Source organism: Neofelis nebulosa, chromosome 4 (assembly GCF_028018385.1).
Source record: "Neofelis nebulosa isolate mNeoNeb1 chromosome 4, mNeoNeb1.pri, whole genome shotgun sequence".
NCBI lineage: Eukaryota > Metazoa > Chordata > Mammalia > Carnivora > Felidae > Neofelis > Neofelis nebulosa.
Window position 1 is genome coordinate 36,956,150 of NC_080785.1, and position 23,865 is coordinate 36,980,014.

At 35.9% G+C, this 23,865-nt stretch overlaps 1 protein-coding gene across 8 annotated transcripts in view; it reads right to left on the reverse strand.

Moving 5' to 3' along the window:
* Positions 1–23,865, reverse strand: part of FOXP2 (forkhead box P2) — a 568,827-nt gene that overhangs the window by 537,803 nt on the left and 7,159 nt on the right. The window contains exons 1-3 of one of the 8 annotated variants that reach the window (XM_058724528.1): positions 8,835–8,999; positions 5,543–5,621; positions 2,321–2,383 (exon numbers count right to left, since the gene is read on the reverse strand). The exons of the other annotated variants lie outside the window; for them this stretch is intronic. The gene's annotated coding sequence lies outside the window, so the exon portion shown is untranslated. Of the gene's footprint in view, positions 1–2,320; positions 2,384–5,542; positions 5,622–8,834; positions 9,000–23,865 lie in introns of those variants that run through there. 8 annotated transcript variants of the gene reach the window in all.

Consider the following 23,865-nt stretch of genomic DNA (forward strand, 5'->3'; position numbering starts at 1 on the left):
TTAATGACTTTAGTTAGATCCCCTGGAGAACTTGTTTACAAACAAGTTCTTCTACGTCAGCACCTGCTGCTTCACCTGGTACTCTTATGTGATAGAGACAGCTTCGTTCCTTAAACCTCACAAGCCAACCTCTGCCAGCTTCCAACTTTTCTTCTGCAGCTTCCTCACCTCTCTCAGTCTTCACAGAACTGCAGTTAGGAATGTGTTCTGGCTTAGGCTTTGGCTTAAGAGAATGTCATGGCTGGTATAGTTTGTGGCATCCCCAAAACATTTACAACAGTAACATTCAAGATGACTGATCACAGATCAGATCATCGCAACAAATAATAATAAAAACGTTTGTAACATCGCAAATATCACAAAAATGTGACACAGAGACATAAAGTGAGCAGATGGTATTAGAAAAATGACATCGATAGACTTGTTCGACACAGGGTTGCCACAAAGCTATTGTTTTAAAAAAAAGAGCGGTGTATGCAAAGTGCAAAAAAACTGCACAAAGTATGTCCACATTTTCATCATAAGGCTGCTGTAAGCACTAAATTAATTCATATATGTAAAGTGCTTTGAAGAGTGATCAGCCATAACCACAGTGAGTGCATAATAAATTTTAGCTGCTATTATAATCATTATTGTCACCTCCTTAATATCTATCTCTCCAATCTGTTTATCATCCTCACCACTACTCATTGAGGTCAGGTCCTTTATTTTTATTTCACCTATATGAATGTCACGGCTTTAAAACTATGGTTTCCACTTCTCTTCTTACTATATTCTTGTTTTCATAACTTTGATCATGTCGTCCCCCCAGTTCCAGTGCTTCAATGGTTTATTACCACCCTTGGGATAAGTGCAAATTATTGAGTACAATATACAAAACCCTAGATAATCAGGCAAATCAAGCCACATCTATCCCCTCCGTTCTTCTGGTATGTGAGGTTTGAATCCCATTGATCAATTTGAACTAGTTCAAAACCAGAGGCTCTCAATTTTTCTTTTAAAGCAAGTTACGAAAGTGGCCAAAATTTGCTCTGAGACTCTGAGGCCCACCACCTATTCATCCCCACTTATGTTTGCTTACCTCTCCGTTGAAAAAGACTAAATGACAGGAGATGCCATTATACAGGAATATATGCACGGGTTTCCTACATGTCTGCTTTAGCAAGAATCTGTTCAGATCCATTCTTTTCAAAGTGTGGTTGGAAGATCAGCAGCATCAGCATCACCTGGGAGCTTGTTAGAAAGGTTAATTTATCAGGCCCCACACACACCTACTGAATTAGAATTTCTAGGGGTGGGCCCAGGACACCGTTTTGTAATAAGAACTCTGGGTGATTCTTATTCATGCCAATATTTGAGAAGGTCTGATGAAAATGATGCTGATTGAGGCTTCATTCTTACATGCAGGAGTCAAAAATACTACTGATACAAATACGAATTACAAAATGTATTAAGCAAAGGGTACGATCCTGAAAAAAAAATTATGATGAATCTAAATCCTTTATAATTCAGATGTAAAACAGCAGCATTTACTTTTTAAGTAACTTCCGTGTTTTTTCTTAGTGTTTATTTATTTTTGAGAGAGAGAGAGAGTATTAAGCAGACTCCAGGTTCTGAGCTATCAGTACAGAGCCTGATGCGGGGCTCAAACCCACAAACCATGAGATCATGACCTGAGCCGAAGTAAGACACTTAACCAAGGGAGCCACCCTAGTGCCCCAAGCAGCAGCATTTTAAAGTTATGACCAATTTAAGATGTCTTGCCTATACACTGATAACACAACATTTTGTAAGAAAATGTTGGTAATTTCGGACACCTGTTCTTAGAGCATGACCAGTTGGAGCTACAACTTACCAAGTATTTTGTAGCACTCTGACTTCTAATAGAATATTTAGAATCCTTAGTAGACTCCCATAATTAGCTGGAGTTTGTTAATGAATGCTATCTTTTAGTGAGCCTTAATAAGTTAGGGTGTCAAGTAAGTAGCTCTTAATTGTTCACAGAAGTAGAAACCTAAGCATGGGTTGTTGTTTTTTTTTCACTTGTGAGAACGAAAACACGAACTTGTATTCAAGGATCAATTTGTTTCTAAAACAGACTCTCCTTGTCCATCAGAAGGTGGCCAACTACTTTGAGAATATCTACTCTAAAGAGCAAAACAACCTTCATCTCTAACCTTTGTACCTGAGTCAAACTGCCCATAACAATCCAGAATTCTCCTCTGGGAAACCTCTCCCCTCCCCATTCCCCCATTCTGAGGCAGCTGGACCTTCTCTGTTTTCCTCAACCTCCCATGCAAACCTCGATAACCATACTTACGGTGCAGTGAAATAATATGTTAACTTCTGCGCTTGTCAAGATCTTTTCAAAGCTTGATTCTGACTGGGTAAAGAAAGGAGTAGTCAAAGGAATTCTAGGTTGATATATAACCAGTCATTTACTATACCTGTCTATTCTTAGCTTTATCACATACTTTTTCTATCTTCAGTCATTCTGAAAACCATTAATTTTTCCCATTTTGAAAATCATGCTTTAATGATGACAAATTTCACAGAGAATAAGAAATTATGCATAAGGACAGTATGAGTGGCATAAATTCTCTATTAATTCATTCATAATCTGGAATGAGAGCACAGTTTCTATTAAGACTTCACATTCTTTTTTGCCATTCTCATTCATAAATGTTACAAAACATTCAACCACTGTGAAGTTAAGAAATAGTAAGTGGAAATATGGTAACAGGCTATGGTAAGAAAAGAACTACACTGGTAATCAAAAGGTTCTGGTTTTAATCTCAGCTTGACTAATAAATATCAGGCTAAAATATCTTAAATTATCAGGGCCTCAGATTCCCAAACTTCAAAATAGAAGTGAAAGATGATTTAGATCCCTCTCAGTGGGAATAATAAAAGTCCCATGGTGTAAACATTCATACAGCATTATTATAATTCTAGGATAATCAACAAGGTAATATAGGGGAAATGCCCCAAAGTACAATCTATATGTGTAAAACCAAAGTTAAAATTTTCCCTGGAGACTATAAAATTATTTTCACCTGCCTGGTTTAGGGAAGCGTTATTTGGATGCAGGCCCTTGCTGTGGCTGCTGTGATCTTCTCCAAGTGCATGTAATAAAAACAACTGAAAGGGGGGGTGGAAGTCCCAACTTCCAGGTATTCTCCAGAAGATCATCTTAGATGGAGACGTGACACTCAGAATATGTAGAGTGTGAAAGGCTGAGAGCCCTTGAGGAATCAAAGGCAAAAGGCCTAAAGCTTTTGGAGAAGCTGTAAAGACAACCCCTCCTCAAACTTCCTCACATCACCTCCACTCACTCTTCTTCCAAATGAATACTTAATCATAATTAGCTTATACATTTTAAAATTTTAATCTCATATGCTTTACTATTATTTTTGCTTATTTTATACTCTATTCTCTTGTCTCCCTTTTTAGCTTCAATTGTTTAAGCATCACACACTTATTCTTGTAGCTTTTCACTCTTACCTTTATTTTCTGGCATTGTAGTCTCATCTTTTCTTGCCCTACCATTCTCGTTTATGGCTATCACATTCAATTTCTTTAGAGCTTCAATTTGAATGTCTTAAATGTTTTCAATTTTTTAATTCAAATTCTGATTTTAATAATATTAGAATCATCCTAAATTTCTTTTCCCTTGGTCATTTATTTTATGTAACCTGTATTTATTATGGCCAGCAAAAAGCAAGTCCAGAAAAGGGCTAAAAGTAAAGAAAGTCATCGTAAGCCAAAAAGCATGTCAGTTTTCCTCCTTGTAACTGCTTTTTCTGCCACTCTGGTTCCCCAGTAGATTCACTGGTCCAGTCCTGGGTGGCTCTCCAAGGAACTTATGCACCCAGGGACAAAGCCAACCCACAGACCTATTCCCTCTCCCAAGGCCGTAAGGCTCACTCTGCAAATGGCATCTGGGTTTGCTCCAATGGTGCTACTTGTTAACTTCTCAAACTATCCACTGTGTGTATTTTAAAATTCTTAACTCCAAAACACGCAATGAACAGAATTTGGGTCATTCCCCTAAGAGAAATGAGGAGCTATTATAACCAAAGGGATGGTATGAAAATAAGTGTTTTCTAAACATCATTCTGGCTACTATGCCAGAGCACCTGCCAACAAAGTATAAAAGTGTCCGTGAAGAACCAATCCATTCGTTCAACAAATATGTATTAAGTAACTACCACGTGCCTGCACTCTGACAGGCACTGATACAGCAAGGGGGGAAATGATAAAATAGGAAAAAAAACATACCAGAAATATGTATAGTTAATACATATTTTAAGAGACTACTGCATTAGTTCAAGCAAGAGTTGAAAGTGTCTTAGACTCTGATAGTGGTCCTGGAGACAGGGAAAATTAGAGTGAATGTGGTAATATTTAAAAAGTAAAGTGACAATATTCAGTGATTCAAAACAAAACAAGTGTTATGTTATCTTCTGTTTCACACAAAATTTATAAATTTTCAATTGCTAAAAGTAGAGAACACAATTCACTTTTATTTCGGTTCTTCTTCCATGATTTGTCTTTCTATTTGGTTACTATTTTCAGTCTCTTATACTCTAATACAAGTCAAAATTTTAGAATTCTATGACTGCAGTATTTTCAGGCAAACAGACTCGAGACCACCAACCATTAGTACTGGGTTCTTTCTGGGAGCTGAACATCAATAACTAGAAGGCAATGCAGAGCTAGGAAGAACACAATTAACCTCCTGGAAATAAAGCATTACCTTACATTCCAACCAAAAAAATCAAAGAAGAAAGAATATTCAGCAAGAGATGCACAGTGCATTGTTGGAGGCATTTATCTATAGCACAAGGGAGAAGTTAGGGATTAAAAACATAAATTTGTAGTTGTTTCAAAGGATTTAACTGAAATGAAAATAAAGTCTCACAGGTAACTATGGAACACTGAAATAAGGAAGAGTACTGTACGTCTTAGTCCCTCACACAATCAAGCTCAGAGTTGTGCTTTAATAATATATCTTTGGGTTTTACAGAAACAGACATAAGAGGATCCTTCAGAAAAATCTGTTGCTGGAATGTTGGCAAGGATACAGCCCTCTCTATTACTCATTACTCCCATGTAAGGCCTGACATGAGAAATCTCTTAGAATTCAGTCCACGAAATGACATTCCCTTTTCTGAAGAATGCTATTCTTCCCTCTTTTTCAAAATGGATATTCTGTAACTAACTACATTCCACTTTAACTACCAGGAATCTCAGAGGCAAAACAGGAGCTTAACCATAGGTCTCTATGTCTTCGGTTTTAGTAGTCGTCTCTCATTGTGTTAGCTTTTCTGTACTGCATCATGCATCTGGAGAAGCTCCTGAATCCTTTAACAACTGCTTCATAACAAACAACCCCCAGTTTAGTGGCTTAAAAAACAATTTTTTATTTATCATAATTCTGTGAGTTAGCGGTGTGGCTATTACACTGATGGGGTATGGGCTCGCTCAGGCAGCTCCATAGCTCCATTCACCTGGTAGGGCAACTGGGGGCAGAACTCACTTGAGCCAGCTGGGCCTGGAACTGTCCAGATCTCCCCATGTGGTCTTTCATCTTCCCAGAGACTGGACCAGGTTTCTTCCTATGGTGACAGCAGCATTCCAAGAAGGCAAGCTCCAATGTGCAAGCACTTAGCAACTCTCTACTTGCATCACATTTGCTTAAGTCCCACTGGTCAAGGTCAGTCACAGGTGCGCGCGCGCGCACACACACACACACCAGAGTTACTATGGAAGGGTGTGGATACTGGAAGGGGTGATTCATTGCAGGCCATTAACTTAACAGTCTACGATAGCAGCTCCTAATGGGGCTATTACCTCTTCTTCCAATCCTTCTAATACTTGAAGCATGTTATTCTTTAACAAAGTTTCCTTCCTATCTGCCCCATATCTTATCTTTTTAAGGGCTAAAATATCCTTTATGGGTGTTCTAAGCTCATACTAGTCCAACATATCAGTGAATGAATGCTTATCTAGGATTCAAAAGTATTTTAAAATTTAAAATGCACCATATGCCACAGCAAATGCTCACTCCTAAATTCTTAAAGCTCTCATGGAAGGAATAAAAATTCCTTTAAATTTAAGTGCAAAAGCCTTTAAAAACATTAGTGCCAATTACTTCCCCCACCATGAGAAAAAGCATCATTCCACTGTTGATGTCCCATACTCATGTTATTGAGATACTTTGTGTCTCTAGTCATTATTGAATGTATTATCATACAAGGGTCCAAAATGTCTAGAATCTTAAAGTTAGAAAGAGGACCATTATCTTCTGGTTTCTACACTAAGTACACCAAAGAGCAAGACAAGAAGATGCTGAGAAGTATAAAAATGTTAAGCTAAAGAACAATAATATAAACAAAAGAGCAAAAATCACCAAAGAAAGGGTAAAGGAGAAAGAAATTCATTAAACTTGTTTCATCTTGCAAGATGTTACTATTTTTCAGATGTCCTATGATAAGACGAAGATGAGTTGAATCGGAAAAAAATTAACTTTTAAAGACATGACTATACATCTTGTGATTTTTATCTGTACTTTTTAATCTCATTGACTTTTTTAAAAACACCAGTTCAAATTTAATTTTAGACTGTAAGTTTTTGTGAAAATCAATGTGTTTTGGGAAAAGGTGTGTGTACATGTGACTTGAGGGTGGCTGAACAGGTAAGGTGGGTCTCTTTGGACACATAAGATTTGCACTATGACTAGGGATAGCACACATAACTATAAAAAAGTCAAGAGAGCCCTTCTGGCTGTGATTATGATGCCAAACAAGATGTTGTTCTGTGAATAGGTGGCAAAATGCTTCAGAGATTTTCCACCAGGGGAGACAAAATGTAGAACTTTACTTATGCACAGAAGACTTTTTTTTTTTTTTTTTGTTAAATTAGGCCAACAGCAGAGTTATTTTTAGATTACTTACTTCACTTTCTCTTCTTAATGGGCTGGTATACAAAATAGGACAGAAAATGCACCATATGTCACAGCAAATGCTCAAATCCTAAATTCTTAAAGCTCTCATGGAAATAAAAGAGATCTCTATCTTAAAATATGAGATTTCCATTCAGATGAAATTAAGACCATAACTATTCTGACGGATATTTAACAGTTAACAAATAAATTACATACACCTTGTTTGAAAAAAACAGGATTTCAGAGAATTTTTCCTTTAATCATTTTTAGGAAAAACAAACTGTAAGAGAAGAGCTAAGGTGTGAATAAATGTGTTGATTTACATTTAAGACTTAAGGTTAACATTTAAATCATACAGCATTTTCAAATTCTATAGTGACTAACAGAGCTCTTGATTTCCTAAAGTTACAAAATTTAGATGACTCATCTACTTGCTCTTTCATAAAATCAATGTAAAGTCTGTTCAGGCAGCCTCAATTCTGTGAAAGACAAACTTTCAAAACTTATTCTTTGCATTTTGACATAATGCATTCTCATTTATGATTGCAATCATGCTCTACAAATACTTATATTGTTATTTTGGTTTATATTATTACAAATATGACAATGAGATAGAATGTATGACCTTAACGACATCTATGTACATAATATATGATACTAGAATAAAAAAATATAACTGATTAAAGAAATTGTCCCCACTTTTATCAATGACATAGATATAATTTAAACTATACTAGGAAATAATGAGCTTATTTTAAAATAGATTAATAAAGTCAACAAATATCACACAGCAACATATTCACTATGTTTTTGGAATGTCTCGATTTTACTGAGTAAACAAAATTGAAGGACAACAAAAGTTTTGGCACCTGTTTGGGGTTTAAACCACTGGATCACAGTTTTCAATTAGGATGAGGATAAAAAAGTGCTTATTTCCTCAAAAAAATCAAGTAAAATCTCTAAAGTTTTGGTATTCTCTTGTTTATTGTTTTATTAAATTATAATCTTGTGAGTGCTTCATATGTTAAATGTGCAGGTCTATTTGTTTTCCCCAAAAACAAGGCAGACAAATATTACTAGATACAGTTCATCATTGTACATAACCTAGTTTTAACAAGATTATATGTAGCAATGAAATAAAACATCTTTAAACTAATATAGGTATTTAGATATATAGAAGTTAATTTCTAAATAACACAGGTCTGCTGATAAATTGTAACTTTTCAACAAAACAATTTTAAAATATAACCTTAATAGATAAATTTATGATGTAAAACTAGGAAATTAAAGAATATTATGATGATTAATGTTGCTAAATTAATAGTATTAATAAAATCCTGTGTATAGAGACTACCTTAAATACACATTCTAATTTTTTTTTAATTTTTTTTAAACGTTTGTTTTTGAGAGAGAGAGAGAGAGAGAGAGACAGAATGCAAGTCGGGGAGGGGCAGAGACAGAGAGAAAGAGACACAGAATTTGAAGCAGGTTCCAGGCTCTGAGCTGTCAGCACAGAGCCTAGATGCAGGTCTTGAACCCATGAACTGTGAGGTCATGACCTGAGCTGAGGTCAGATGCTTAACCGACTGAGCCACCCAGGCACCTCTCTAATTCTTACGTTTAAAAATACACTTGAATAATCTGCATTTCGATACAATCCTATACACCTTAATTCTAAGATATAAACCAAAAGAATAATCAGGTCTAATGGCTGGAAGAAGAATGTTACGCTGAATACAAAAACTAGTTCTTAAAACTTGAAATAAATCATATTATCTTGCCAATAAAAGTATTAACCAAAGCAAAAAAACTGAAGTACTAAAGTCATAAATGGCTGCTTATAGAGGAGAGCAGACTCCAAGCAGAGAAGAACAGACAAGTTTACCTGCATTCAGAACTTCACCACACTTTGTGCCAGACACTGGTCTTGGTCCTGAAATAAAAATTCTTGTCTAAATTGTAGTTAAGTAATACTTTATAAAGTCAAGTCAATTAAGTCTAAGGAGACCAACCCTAAAGGTAACAAAAAAGAGATGAGGTCGCAAAAATAAACATTATAATTCTGAACTTTTATTGAACATTCAACCGGGTTCACACTTTTTTTTTTTTGGTCCAGTAAGTAAACATGGTAAGTATGTGGAAAAAAACTTTAAAGAAGTGGCAAATATGTTGACATTTTTATCAGGTGATGTGGCTGTGTCTAAGTAGTTTTATTTTTATCTTTCTCTATTTGCTAAATCCACATTTAAATTAATTAACACTAATTTCACCATTTGTCTACTTTAGAATTTTACTGACGATGGCCTCTAAGTATGTACAATGGATTCCCAACCTTCCATATTTTATGAATAGATATTTTAGGGCTGGATTAGATATTAAAAAACACCATTCCAAACTATGTTCTTTGGTTTTAAATTGATCCATTATTCCCACTCGAAATGAAGCCCCTCCCATGACACGATATTGTTTAAGAATAGTTACTACACACACACAGTAACCACTTTTTGAGCATGTGCTTTTTATTAAAGGATCACTAACACATGCTCCCAACATCGACGAGCTAAAGAATATGTACTACTTGCCAAACCTTTCTTCCACTGAGCACATATCGCCTTTAAATAATTATTTCCAGACAAATGGGAAAAGGGATTGTGCTTCTTTGACTAAATTATCCAACATATTTTCCTAGCACTGAAGGAGACAGAAGACATATGAGTATGAAGTATCTTCCAAACACTCTTCCTAGTGCTTCCTTACTGCCTGAAACCCAGAAAGTCCAATATTTTCCAACTAATTTCCTCTGTGTGCATGTAAAATGACAGCTGACAGAATATAGAGGCTTGTGTATTAGAGGGCCACAGCAGCATGCTGTGAAGAGCTCACATCATAGAATACAATGATCTGGACCATTAGATGCAAAGGAGAAGATTCCATTGCCAATAAAAAGTGGTAATTAACTAGACTTATCACAAAAATAGAAAATTACTCCATTTCAGAACCAGGAAAATTAGCTTCCTAAATTTAAAACCAGGCCAAGTTTAGAGAAAATTCCCAGGCCCAGGACGAGCTCCCCGGAACAGGAGAGCAGCAACCCTACAAAAGAAATTACCTAACATACCAGATTTAATTATATGGAAATAGCTTTATCCAAATCCACCAATGGAATACAAGAAAAATACTAACAGGGAGTCAAAATTATACCTGGAAAGGAGGAATCTTTTAAATTTATTGTATAATATTGCTTACAAAACATATTCCTCCAGAAAATGAGACTTCAATGGAGTGATGAATTTATTAATCTAAAGACATGTTTAAAAGCCACTCAATAAGGTCTAAGGCTTTGATAAATATAAAAAATAATATAAAACTGAGACAATCTTAAAATACAATGGACATCTACTTTTGCCACATCTAATAGCTTCAGAGAACTTCATGAATAAACCATTGTAACCTCACTTGCAAATACCACAAACAAAATTCAAAATTAATTTGTAAGTTTCAGGTTTCAAGCTTCCAAGGATATACTGATTCAGGCAGAGATAATATCTGACTTCTGAGCACATCCACAAAGTCAGATTTTCCTCTCAAGAATATTCCTACATCAGCTGCTTTAAACTTCACTGCCTGACCAAAGGGGGCAAGAAAATGAGGAACATAATATATTTGCTTCTGGTAAATTGCATACTTTCCTTTCTTCCAGTTCCTCAAAATTCACAGGGGCAGATATAAGGGATGCTCTTTTAGCAGAAAGGGTTGCCCCAATCCTAAACCTTGGCACCGTTTTTTTTTTTTTAAGTATATTTATTTTGAGACAGAGAGAACATGAGCAGGGGAGGGGCAGAGAGAGAGAGAGAGAGAGAGAGAGAGAGAGAGAGAGAGAATCCAAAGCAGGCTCCACGCTGACAACGACCCAGGGCTTGAACTCATGAGCCATGAGATCATGACCTGAGCTCAGATCAATAGTCAGTTGAATGCTTAATCGACTGAGCCACCCAGGCACCCTAGCACTGTTTAAGATGAAAAACATACAAAGTATAGCTGACAAACAAAATATTCTTTCAAGGAAAAAAAAAGTGGAAGGAGGAGCTAGGAAAAAAAGGCAGTCATAAATAAGATCAGTGCTAAACACTGAAGAGAAGGCATCTACTATCTGGCAGCTGCTGTGTGGGGAGCTTTAAAAATATTTTTAGTTCATACAAGTAATAGAATTTTCATCCATATTTTACAATGAAAAATTTAGGTTCAGAGATCAGATAATTTGCCCAAGATCACACAGCCAGCATGGGGCTGAGCCTAGGATTTGCTCTCCGTCTGTCTAATGCCAAGCCCTCCTCTTGCCATGATGTCAAACCCACATCTTAGTTGACAAATATTCCTGCTGGGCCTCCACTGTGTGCACTCATGCTACAAAGAACTACAAAAGGAATAGAAGACATTGCCTTTGCCCTCCAGGCAGTTAACATCTAAGAGGCATTCTGAAGATTCAGATGCCCAATCCATGAGAAGAAATGTGGTATACACAGAGGAAAGAGCAGTAGTCTAGGGAGAGGGAGATGACTCACTCTTGGCTTCACTATATAGTAGCTATATAACCTTGGGTAAATAATAATTGCTAGTATTTCCTCATCTACAGAGATCTTGTAATATAATATCTGCCTTAATTATCTTACAGAATTAGTTTAACGATCCAATTAGATAATATAAGAGCCTTATTAGCTATAAAATGTTTCACAAATATGAAATGCTAGTACTGCTATTCACGTGTCCATCGTCAGGTCATTACAGAACTTCGGGTAAGTATCTGAATTCAGCAATAAAAAGATTAGCAGACTCACTTTTGTTTCCCAGGGCTTTTTGTTTGGCTTTGTTCTGGCTGGTTAAGAGAGTTTGTGCTCTTAGAGTGAGGATTATTAACCAACTGGTTCTGGCTCTTGATCCCTGCACTGCCCAAGCACTCCAGCTAGCTGTCTGCTGAAGATAGGGTCTGTGACCAAACCACTTTCCCCCGCTACAACTGTGACCCCAAGACTATGCAGGCAGCACGCTTACTGCTAGCCCAAAGGTAAGATAGTCCTTTTTCTATTTCCTTCCTCCTTTATTTCCTTTTCTACCCTCTTCATCAGCCATCCTATACAATTAGAACTTTGGGGTGTCTAGCTCACCCCCAAACCCAAAGCTGTACCTCAAATTACAAATTCTTTCTCTCTGTCAACTGTATGAGAAGACCCATTTCCTGAGGGAGGCTGGAGGAACTAGGTTCAGAAAGAAACCAGGTGATTAAGACCTTCTCTGAGGAGGTGGAGAATTTGCAAAACGAAAAACATCCCAGAGCTGGCTGGGAAGAGTCTCTTGAACTAGGCTGTAGAAACCACAAGCATTTAAAATAAATAAGCTAAATCAATTCTCTGTATTCAAGACAGTATTAGAACACAATTTCCTATCAATTTTCCCATTGGAAATTAATCAATGTTTAGAATATTCTCTTTCCGTGAGAATTATTACTCCCAATTCCAAATAGCCAACTGACAAACTGTGGATGGCTTACTACGCTTCAAATACATTTGACTGAAAAAGACTTACTGAAATTCTTTAGATAATCTTCATTTTATTTTCTGTAATTTTAAGCCAACCACTTTGATAATGCATAAGTTGAGCTCAATGAAGCAAAAGCAAACCTTACTGCAACTGAAATGTCACGGACGCAACTTACACACAACTTGACCAACATCCCAGGCTTTAAATGTGTACCCAACACAACTACATCTACCTGCATCTTTCTCTCTCTCTTACTCTCTCTCTTCCCCCACGCCCCCACCCCCGAACTTCTTTGTCTCTGTCTTTAGAGGAAGTTAATAGTATTCTCTCCTTCCTACAATTTGTTTTCCGGATGTGACATTGTAGTTTTGTTTTCAGATGAGTAATAGTAATTCAAAATGCTCACTGGATCAAGAAAAATACCAGAAGTAAAACTCTTCATTAGATCTTTAGAGATTATTAATGTACTCTCATAGGAATAGTTATATATTTTATATTCTAAGTCACAATTTTATTTCTGATGACCAGTAGAGTTTGGGTTTCATTTTGATTCCCTATATCCCCCCCCAAATGCTTTAGAAATGCCATATAATATTTTACTCCACTGTTTCCAAAAGCATGGTCTTCATACCACCTTATTTAAATCATGTACGATATTTTCTAAAAATGCAGACTCCTAACCCCAACCCCTCTCTAGACTACTGAGTCAGAGTAATTCATGTCAGACCTGCAAATAAGCATTTTAACAGCTTTCCCCAAATAATTCTTATAACCAGCAAAATTATCTCAAACGAATGTTTCACTTATTTATACATTTATACATCCGCAACAGCTTCATCTAAAACATTTTATAAACTTACCACGTGCAAACATATTAGATCTCTATTTGAATAAATGTTTCTATCTTCTAGCAGTAAAGACAATTTCCTCAACTAATAATGTACTTAGCTTGGTGTGTCCTACTTTACCTAGGTACTTGCCAGAGGAGCATTCAACTGCCACATTCAAAAACACTCTAAACTTACTTTAACTTTTACCACCACTTACTGAAATTTAAATTAAGAACTAGTCAAAATGACTAAACGTTTTGTTGAAAATGGGATTAAAAGCCACAAATAACAGCATAGCTCTTTATTTACAGAAATAAAGGCTACAAATATACATATTAATAGTTTTTTTAACTCAAGTTGTCTTAAATTTATATCATCTATGTCATCGAACAGTATTTTTTTCCTCCAGTTGTATTTCATCATTCGCAATTAACATTTTCAAAAAACATCAAAAGAACACCTCACTCTCTGAGGAAGACCAGAATAGTTCATTAGCGATGCATATTCCAGCAGCCCCCATACCTGGCTGCATTAGGTCTTTTTTGCACTTTCCATTTTTTTTTAGGTCACACAAATCCTGTAAGTAATGTAATGAAACCACAGGCTTGTCTGTATTTTCTCTTACAGCCAAGCCCTGGCTCATAAATATTTCACTTATTGTTGTCTTAACTCTAAAAGAGATTTGCCTGTATTTTTCTTGCTTTATTTGAAACCTCTCTCTTCTGAAAGTGATTCTGATGATGACTTTGGTAAGGCAGTACATTCTTTTCAAAAGGGCTCTCATTCAAGATGATGGCAACCACCTAGGCCAGCAAACCAAAAATTTTTAATACTCAGAAATATAACATTCATATAATTCTGAGCTAAAATATTTCACAAGGAAATACAGTATCATGAGACAGAGGAATGTTCTCTATGCCTTAAAATGGTAAGAAAAGAGTTCACATAAGTACCTTTAGGTTACAGAAAACAAGGAGAATTCAAGATGAGGTCACAGGGAAATGTTAGGAGGAAAGGGTATTTTGAGTTAGGTGGGCATCAAAAATCACAAACTGCTTATTCAAAACAGTGAACAGTGGAAACAAAAAAGGATTAAAATTCCAAGAAAAAAAATAAAGAAATGATGTTGTTCAATACACAACTCTTTCATATGATAAAGCAACAAATATTACCTCAAATCAGGCCTCCTGTCAAAAAGAGAGATGTGTATTCTGAAGGAAAAAAAAAAAAGATTCTGGCAGTCTACTAGCTACTGAGATTTGTGGACTTGCCCATAGCAAGGAAGAAAGAACATCAAGGAAAAGAACTATTCCTCATTCTTAGTCTTTTCATCCGTCTTCTCATCTCCTCCAGCTGAAACTATGTAATCTACAAAGTTTACACCAAAAATAAGAACAGAAGCACTCCCCAAGACAGACTCTGCAAGATTAGCTTTAGTTAACTTAAAAAATACAAATAAAGAAATGCCAGAACACATAAGCAGAAAAACCTAGCTACAGGGTCACCATAAGTAAATATAGTAGGAAATCCTCTTTACGCAAAGACACAGGAGCAAACCTAGTTAAACAGTCATCTGACTGATGGAGGGCACTGATGTGACCAGTTTTCAAATTTGCCACTCCAGCCAAAGACTTCACTCTACATCTAATCTGTAATCTAATCTACATCACTCTACATCTAACTGTATCCTCGTGTTTGGTCTGCCCATATCCTCACTTACCAGTGTATAGAAAAGGTTCTGGTTGTGCCAAAGCTTTGTCTCAAACTAAAGTTGCCTCTACTGGTTGTGATTCTTCATGATTCATGACTCTTCTACCTGTCTCGGAACCTTCCTGACATCTTTGTTTTGCCCTGACCTCTGAAAAATGTGAAAGACATTCTTGGTTCACTACCTAGACCCTTTGATGACTCGGCTGGTCACTGTACTTATTATCTAGATTTATACTGTGATACTAATAATGACAATATTGAGCACCTAATAAATTACTGACATACAAATAATTTCTTCTCTCTGAAGGCTTAAAAAGCAATGAGGAAAATTACTACTTTGACCTTAATAGCAATGAAAAGGGAAGAACTATCATGAAAGATTTTGTCACAGAACTCTTAGAAGTCCATGTCAATTTTAAGGTCATAATTCCAAGCCAGTGAATAAATGTGGCATGGATTTTTGTAACGGAAGTAAAAACGATAAGTCTATATTTATATGAATAACTGTGTGTGTGTATGTGTCTGTGTGTGTAGCAAAGTATAGTCGATAGGCTAAATGTGACTCAGAGCCTGATTTTGGATAGTCTGTTAGGTAAGAATGGTTTTTTACAGTTTCAAATGGTTGAATAAAAATCAAAAGAATATTTTGTGAAATATGAAAATGATATGAAATATGAAACATGAAAATGCAAACTTTAGTGTATATAAACAAACCTTACTGTCACACAGCCACATTCTTAGTTATTGTTCATAACAATATTGTTCAATATTGTTCATATTGTTCATTGTATACTACAATGGCAGAGTTGAACGACTGCGGCAGAGACCTATGGCCCACTGAACTTATATTTACTCTCTAGTCTTTTACAGAAAAAATTTGCCAGCTCCTAATATATATGACAGCTTGGCAAATAAGAAACGGCTTGGGATAAATATCTACTGAAATTATGAATTACTGAAAGTGCACTTATGGCCCTACAGTCAGCCTGAGAAGGCACTAAAAAGAGGAAAAAAAAATAGAAAATAGCTAAAAAATCAGAGTTACACAGGCATTATTTGACCTCATAAGTAATATTACCATAGCAAGGAACAGTCCAGAAACATGACTCAAAGCTTTAATAAATACTTGAAATGGGCTGAAGCAACCCCCTCCAAACCCTCAAAAAATCTAAGAACACTTCAAGATCTTATTTAGATACTGGAAAAAATGTTAAAGAAGACATGAGCCTACTGTCTGATGACAGTGGTATACTATCATATAACTGAGATGAATCTTAGGTGGTTTTTACATTCTCCACCAAAAAGGAATGTGTTGAAACCTAAAATGGAAAATCAAATATGATTAATAAAGAATCAAAGTTCGGGAATTAATAAGAGAACAATGAGTCACTGTAAATAAGTTCATGTATACATGACCAACGGATTACAATCTCAGGGTATTAAAAAGTAAATGTTATAACAGAATGATAGCTGATAACCTTGAAAGAGTTACAAATAACAGGAGAGAGGACATAGCACCTAAGAGGGGCAAATACTGTTTTATTTTTTTAAGGTAAAAGGATTCTAGAAAATGAAGATCAGTGATCTTGACATTATTCCCCAACAAAACTAGAACAGGTTACTAAACAGATGGTTTGTGAGCACTTAAATTTTTTTTTAAAAAAAACCTGCCATGGATTTGTTAAAAATAAGCCATGCCAAACCTTGTTTCCTTTTCTGACACGCTACTATATGAGTGAATCAAAGAAATGCATTAGCTGTATAATAGCTGGACCAAGAAAAATATAGAGAAAAGTCTCTCATGGCCAACTTGGGGTAAGTCCACTTACTATTTGTGTAACTTTGGGGAAATTTCTTAATATCTGGGATAAGAGGCAAATTTCATGGGTCTCTGAAGTGTCTGCATGTTTTGTGAGCAAAGGCACTGGCAGTTTTTGTGCTGGACTGTCTTTCCACAAATGTTTGTATAGCAAATAGCCTTTGAAGACAGAAATAGTATCTCCCTATGGAACAAAAGAAAAGTTTACTTACAGCCCATTATAAAAGATCTGGGTTCCTAAACTTGGCATTCCTCATGGGTGATACAACTCACCAAGTGTGCAGCATGAATCTGAGCCACTCTATAGAACTCCTGTGGGACGGAGTGGGGCAGGGGGACAAGGAACCAAAACAAAAAAACAAAAAACTCACACTGCTGACTGTACCAGAGGTAATAAAGCTCTGTCTCTGACCCCAAAGTTGTGTGTCTTCCACAAGCATCTATAAAGCACTGGCTGGCTAATTTGTTAACCTGCAAATAGAATAAAATTTCATATCCTCCACAACTCAGCTTTCCCATTTGTAAAATGGGAAAATAACAGTACCTCCTTATAGAAGTATCATGAAGATTAAATGAATTAATGCATACAAACTGATTAGAGAATGCTTATTGAAACTAACTGCTCAAAGAATGCTAGCCATTATTATGATTAATTTCAAATGTATATAGGTGGGTAAATAATCACATCCAAAGGATCAATGACAAGTGAAAGACTCCACGTTCACTAACTTTAGTAAAGGTTCCATTCTTAACCCTGTTCTGCTCAATATTTTTATAATAATTGAATAGAGCTATAAAATGTATTAATCAAGATTATGAATGACACAATTACTAACAAATATAATAGAATCAGGAATTTTTTTTTAGAGCCTGACATGTTGAATAACTGAACTATAAAAGAAGAATTTAAAGGGTGCCTGGGTGGCTCAGTCCGTTGAGCGTCCAACTCTTGATTTCCACTCAGGTCATGATTCTAGGGTCATAGAATCGAGCCCCGCATCAGGCTCCGTGTGCAGCCTGCTTAAGATTCTCTCTCTCTCTCTCTCTCTCTCTCTCCCCCACCCCCCGCCCTTCTCCCCTACTTGTGCTCTTCCTCTCTCCAAAAGAAAGAAAGAAACAAAGAAACAAAGAAACAAAGAATTTAAAAGACATATAAATCCTATTTTTAAAACAAACTCTTCAAATTGTATATTCATGCAACTTATCTAAAATTAATTAAAAATTTAGTAACAATGTAACATGACTAAAAAAAAATGAATCGCTATTAGATTGGAGGAAAAAAATGGAGATAAATTTTCAATGTGTTCTATGTTGGTCAGGCAACACTCTTGGTTTGGTATTTAGCTCTGGGTACATTTTAAAGGAAAACTTTGGCAAACAGAAGCATACCCAGAGGAGAGTTATCAGAACTGTGAGGAATGAAATACATCCAAATATTATATAAGGTATAACAGAAGAAACTTGACTTCTTTAGCCTAAGAAAGGAAAAATTTATTAGAAATGAAAACTTTCAGACATCTACAAAGTTATCAACGTGAAATACTCTGTGTAAATTCAAAGGGTAGAGCTGGAAACAATGGCTAACTGATCACAATTCAACGTAAGGAAAAACTTTTTAACAATTAAAGTTTTTCAAATCTTGGATGTAAAGATAACAAACTTTTCATTCGTGGAAGTTTTTGAAAGCCACTTGCCAGGTTTATGGCCTTGGGGACTACCTCCTTCACATTCAGATGTCTTTTCACTGCTCACTTCTTGTCTGAAAAAAAGCCACTGCACAGGAAGCTACTCCAGGCTTCTTGTCTATTTTCACTCCTGTCTTTCACTCCCTGGTTTCTGTTCCATTTCAGCCCAGCTAGCCCCTTCAAACTGACAATTTGTTATTAGCACCCAACCTGCCTCTCTGATTTACCTCTTTGATTGTTCCCTTTCCATACACTACAGTCCATTGGCAATTTGACAGAGGCTCCTGGAGAGTAAACCCTAGCCCCGTCTCCCATCTGACTTGGAAGGGAGAATGGAAAATGAATTTCATGATCTGAAAGGATCTTTTTATTTCTAGGATTCTTAGATTCTTCTTACTTCTTTTGCCATTTGCAGAAATTGGTGGATGATCAGTAACTGAGGAATAAACAAGTGAATGAATAAATGACAAAACATTATGAAACAACTGATGACAAACTTCTTTCTTCTTTAAGAACTAGCTACCTGAATGGATCTTAGATCTTCCAATCAAACAGATGACAAGGAGTGAAAAAACATGACCAGTGAACTCCTGTGGAAACAAGGAAAGCAAGTTTGAAAGCAAGAGAGACTGGGGGTGGGAGCAGGAATGAGGGAAGAGAACTATGGTAAAGACCCCAAAATTAATTTTTAGAAATGACCTCCCAGTGAAGTCTCTTACTTATAAGCCATGCCAACTTATAAGGCAAAATAAAATCTGAGGCTATATAAAAATGTAATTAAAAAATAAATAAAAATATATTTGAATGAAAAATGAGAGAATTCTAAACTCAGAAAAAATTATGACAGGAACAAGCAACTGCATTATTGCAAAGGCAAACAAGATACACCACAACAATATAAATGAGTCTCATATGCATTATTCATATGATATAATGGTCTATACCAATGACACCTTGGTCTATATGCAAGACCAAGGTATTATATGTGCATATATGCATTATGCATACAATTAAAGTGAAAGAAGCCTAACTCAAAGGCTACACACTGTATGATTCTATTTATAAGATAGACTTGAATGTGGTATATGTATACAATGGAATATTATTCAGCCATAGGAGAGGAGGGTATCTTGCCACTTGTGACAGCATGGGTGGACCCTGAGCACATTATGCTAAGTGAGATAAGTCAAAGACAAGTACTGATTCTTACATACAATCTGAAAAAGTCACACTTATAAAACACCAACTAAAATGGTGGTTACTCTGGGATGGGGTGTTAGGGATTAAGATTAATGTCACTTAAGGGTACAAACTTGCAACTTGCTTATAAACAAGTCATAAAGATCTAATGTATATGGGATATAGACAGCAATGTGGCACTACAGTTATGTAATGTGATAAATGTCACTACAATGGCAATCATGTTATGATATATAAACATATCAAAGTAACACACTAGACACCATAAATTTATACAGTGTAAAATTTGCCTTAAAAAAAAAAAAGCAGACTTGAGAGAACAAAACTATAGGGACAGAAAACAGATCAATGGTTGCCAGGGCCTGGAAGATGAGGAAAAAAGGGTGACAAAAAACCATATGGAAAAATTTTGTAACATGATTTTGTTAAAATATACAGAACTTTACACTAAAAAGGGGTTAATTTTGCCATACGTAAATTATCTTTAACTAAAAATAGAAACTAAAGAGCTTAAAATAATTTTATAAAGATAATTAAAATAGTGTGTCATTAATATGACACAATAAAAGGAGAAAAAATTACCAGAATCATTTCTACAGTATGATAACCAATATCTTATTATTTTTTTAAATTTTATTTCATTAATTTGAGAAAGAGAGAGAGAGAGAGAGAGCGAGCACACGAGTGGGGGAAGGGCAGAGAGAGAGAAGGAGAGAGACAATCCCGAGCAGGCTCTGCACTATCAGCACAGAACCCAATGCGGGGCTCAAACCCACCAACAATGAGATCGTGACCTGAGCCGAAATCAAGAGTTGGACATTCAGCCAACTGAGCCATGCAGGTGTCCCACCAATACTTTATTTTTACAGTGAAACGTCAAATGTATAGCCAAATAGGTTTTTAAAAACAATCAAATACATTTTTACTTCCAATGAAGAGTTCACATGTAAAAGTAAAATTATTCATCCACATTCCATCTCTTAAATATACTCTCATAAGAAACATAATCCTAGAAATAAGAAAATAAACATTAAATATTTTTGTTAGTTATGTATTCATAGCTTGTTACCATGTATTCTCTTTCATTGTACATCTGCACTTAAAATTTGATCTTATATAGTCAGAAAAACAAGTTGTCTCTCAAAATAAAAACAAAACTTGTAACAACAATGTTCCTTTTAATACAGTAATATGAGTAAGCATGTACTTAGTCATATTTTAGAATCTGGCACTGTTGCAGCCTAGTGGAAACAACATATTTTCACGATACAATCAGAAGGATACCAAAGAGAATAGATTTGTAAAATCAAATACCAATAGACATAACAAATGACATTGCCTTTCTTCTGTTTGTGGAACGGTAGGAGCAACAGACATGTAGGGCGTGGGATAGTTTGACATTCTTAAAAATTACAAAACAGCAAAGAATTAGAACTTCACTTAAAAGCATACTTTTCCAGAAAGAAAGAAATATTACAAATTGATCAAAATTATAGATTTAAAATTATGGTATATGGGACAACACAAAGTCAAGCCGTCCAATGAATTATATTTTTAGTTACAGGAATATGCATTCTCAGTAACATATGACAAGGTAGAATTGAAATGGGAACGTCTGCAAGCTTACATCACAGCTAAAACCTACCACAATTTATAATCCTTTACATTCAGAGAAGAATGCTTTGTTGCTGTTCTCCTTGTTCGTCTGCATAAAGACAAACCTTGATCGCCACAAGAAAAGCAGCCAGAATAAAGAAAGGGACCACACTTTGCATTGGATGGCACACTCCATGGGGTGTGTATAGTTGATATGATGTATGTGCTGCACAACTGGGGGATGGGGCAGCAAAGCAATAGAGGAATGATCTAGATGAGGCTCTAAAAACTTTTTAGCAGTGCCCAGGAGAAGAAGAAAGACGCCTCAAGAGATTTGGGGCAAAACTTCCTATGTGGCACACTGTATAAAACCGTGTCACTCCCTTTAAGCCAAACTACAGCAAAGACATGTAGTATTCCTACAGCTGGGAGTTGTGTTTCCTTTAATGCCGCACAATGCATAGGCTGGACCATGTGGCAGCCCGACATTTTATGTGGGTTCTAAAAATGTATGTCTGTGTGTGTGAAGTCCATCAAAAAGGGGAGCTCTAATTTTAAAAGACAAAGTTTATCAAACAGCTTATCCAACTCCACATCTTATTTCTGGACTGGTGACACTTCGAGCTAAATATATGAATGAGCACAGGACCAGACAAAATTGTGAAGAAATTAATATTGGGGAAAGTTAATGACGCACCTCAGGGGAGAGAACGCCAGGTGGTTATTTATTCTTCTTAACCCAAACATGATCACCCTCACATGCACTCTCCCTTCTCTGCTGTGTGAGCTTTCTGGTTAAACAAGAGGAGGCTCCATTCCTGACGGAGATGGGGGGAAGCGATGTGAAAATGCTCAATGCGCTACAATAGTAGAAAAAAATTACTCTTAAATTTTAACTGAGCCCCCCTGAGCTTCATAAGCAAAGTTACGTGTGGTAATTGTTGTTAGTTTTAATTAGTTTTAATTGTTTTTATTTTAGGCAGTGGTCGTTTTCTTCCATTCATTCTTATGTGTGTGTTTATGGTAGTAAAGACAAAACATGTTCATGGCTTCAAATTTGATTCTACATATTTCAAAAAAGATTTGAGTTGAAAGTAACCTAAAAACTAATTCATGTTCCTTTTCATTTTGGAGGAACTAACCCACCCACCACCACACAACAGTTACAGACAGACCAAGTACCAGAATGCAGGTCTCCTGGCACTTACCATGGAACTCTGCATAGTAAACCAAGCAGCTATTTTACTAGCTGTGGTAATAATTATACTTTCCAGAAGGATCTATCTTCATTCGCATTCTAAAATGCATTATTACTAAAAAAGTACTTTAATACAAAATGTCCTTCTCAAGACAAGGAAAGGATTGGAACTTGGAGTAGCCGAATGGCAGCATGGAGGGCACTGGGTGTCTAAGGAGCAGGAGAAGAGGAGGAGAAGTTAGTAATTTTTTTTAAAGGGGAAACTGGGGTAATCATGTAACAAAAGCCCACTTTGCCTAGCTTCACAGTTTTACGAGGGCTACATATTCACTGATGGTATAATAAAATATCAGAATGATGGTGAAAGATTTCATAATTCAGTCTGGAGGAAGGAAAAGAGAAAAAGAAAAATGAGAAGAGGCAAAGAGGACCTCCTCCTTTAACATCAATAGAAAAGATGATAAATGCCTTTCTCTATTCTCAAGGTATTTCAAATAAAATTGCTGAACGAGTTACTGCATATTCCAAACATGGACATAATATGTGGGAAGGAGATCTATAGAGCATTAGGTTTGGAAGAAAAAAATCAATGGGGATTATGGAGTATACTTGTGAGGAGCATTGGGGGCTGAATGGAAGTATTGACTATAGTGATACAGTACATCTGAAACTACTACTATACTGTATGTTAACTAAGTGGAATTTAAATAAAAACTTAAAAAGCAAAAGAATCTGTGAATATGTATGATGTTTTATGGAGAGCTGTATCACTTATTCATACCTTAGTTATAGATGTCCAAAAGCAATTTGGGCAAGCTCAAGAGTGAGATTTTAAATTTGGAGACATGGACCTTCCAAAACTCATAAGTACTCAATCTGCTCTGTTTAAGTGTAGATACTGAAAGAATGAGGCAAAAGAGAAGTTGTAAACTTATGGTGTGTGTGCCAACACAGAGAGGAAAGCCATCTAAATCTAAAGGTTTTCAGAAGAGACCTTGGCTTAACCCATTTCCTCCTATTCTTCCCCACAGACAATCTCAGAAATACTTGGTATGCCAATGTTGTGTTCATAACGTAGCCATTAGAAATACCTATAGACATTATTTATATTATTCATATTAAGATGTGATTATGAAATATATGATGAAACGTCATTTGGACTGTCCTAAGTATTATTACATGGAAGCACTCAACTATTGAGCATTTGTTGTTGCCCAGAAAGAAAAACATCCATTCACACCTTTCAAAAGCTAAGTATACTATTGTTTCTCAGATCAGAATAAAATAGAGATAGAAAATATTGAACTTGAAGTGTATCCACCTGAGAGGGGAGCCATGTCTTG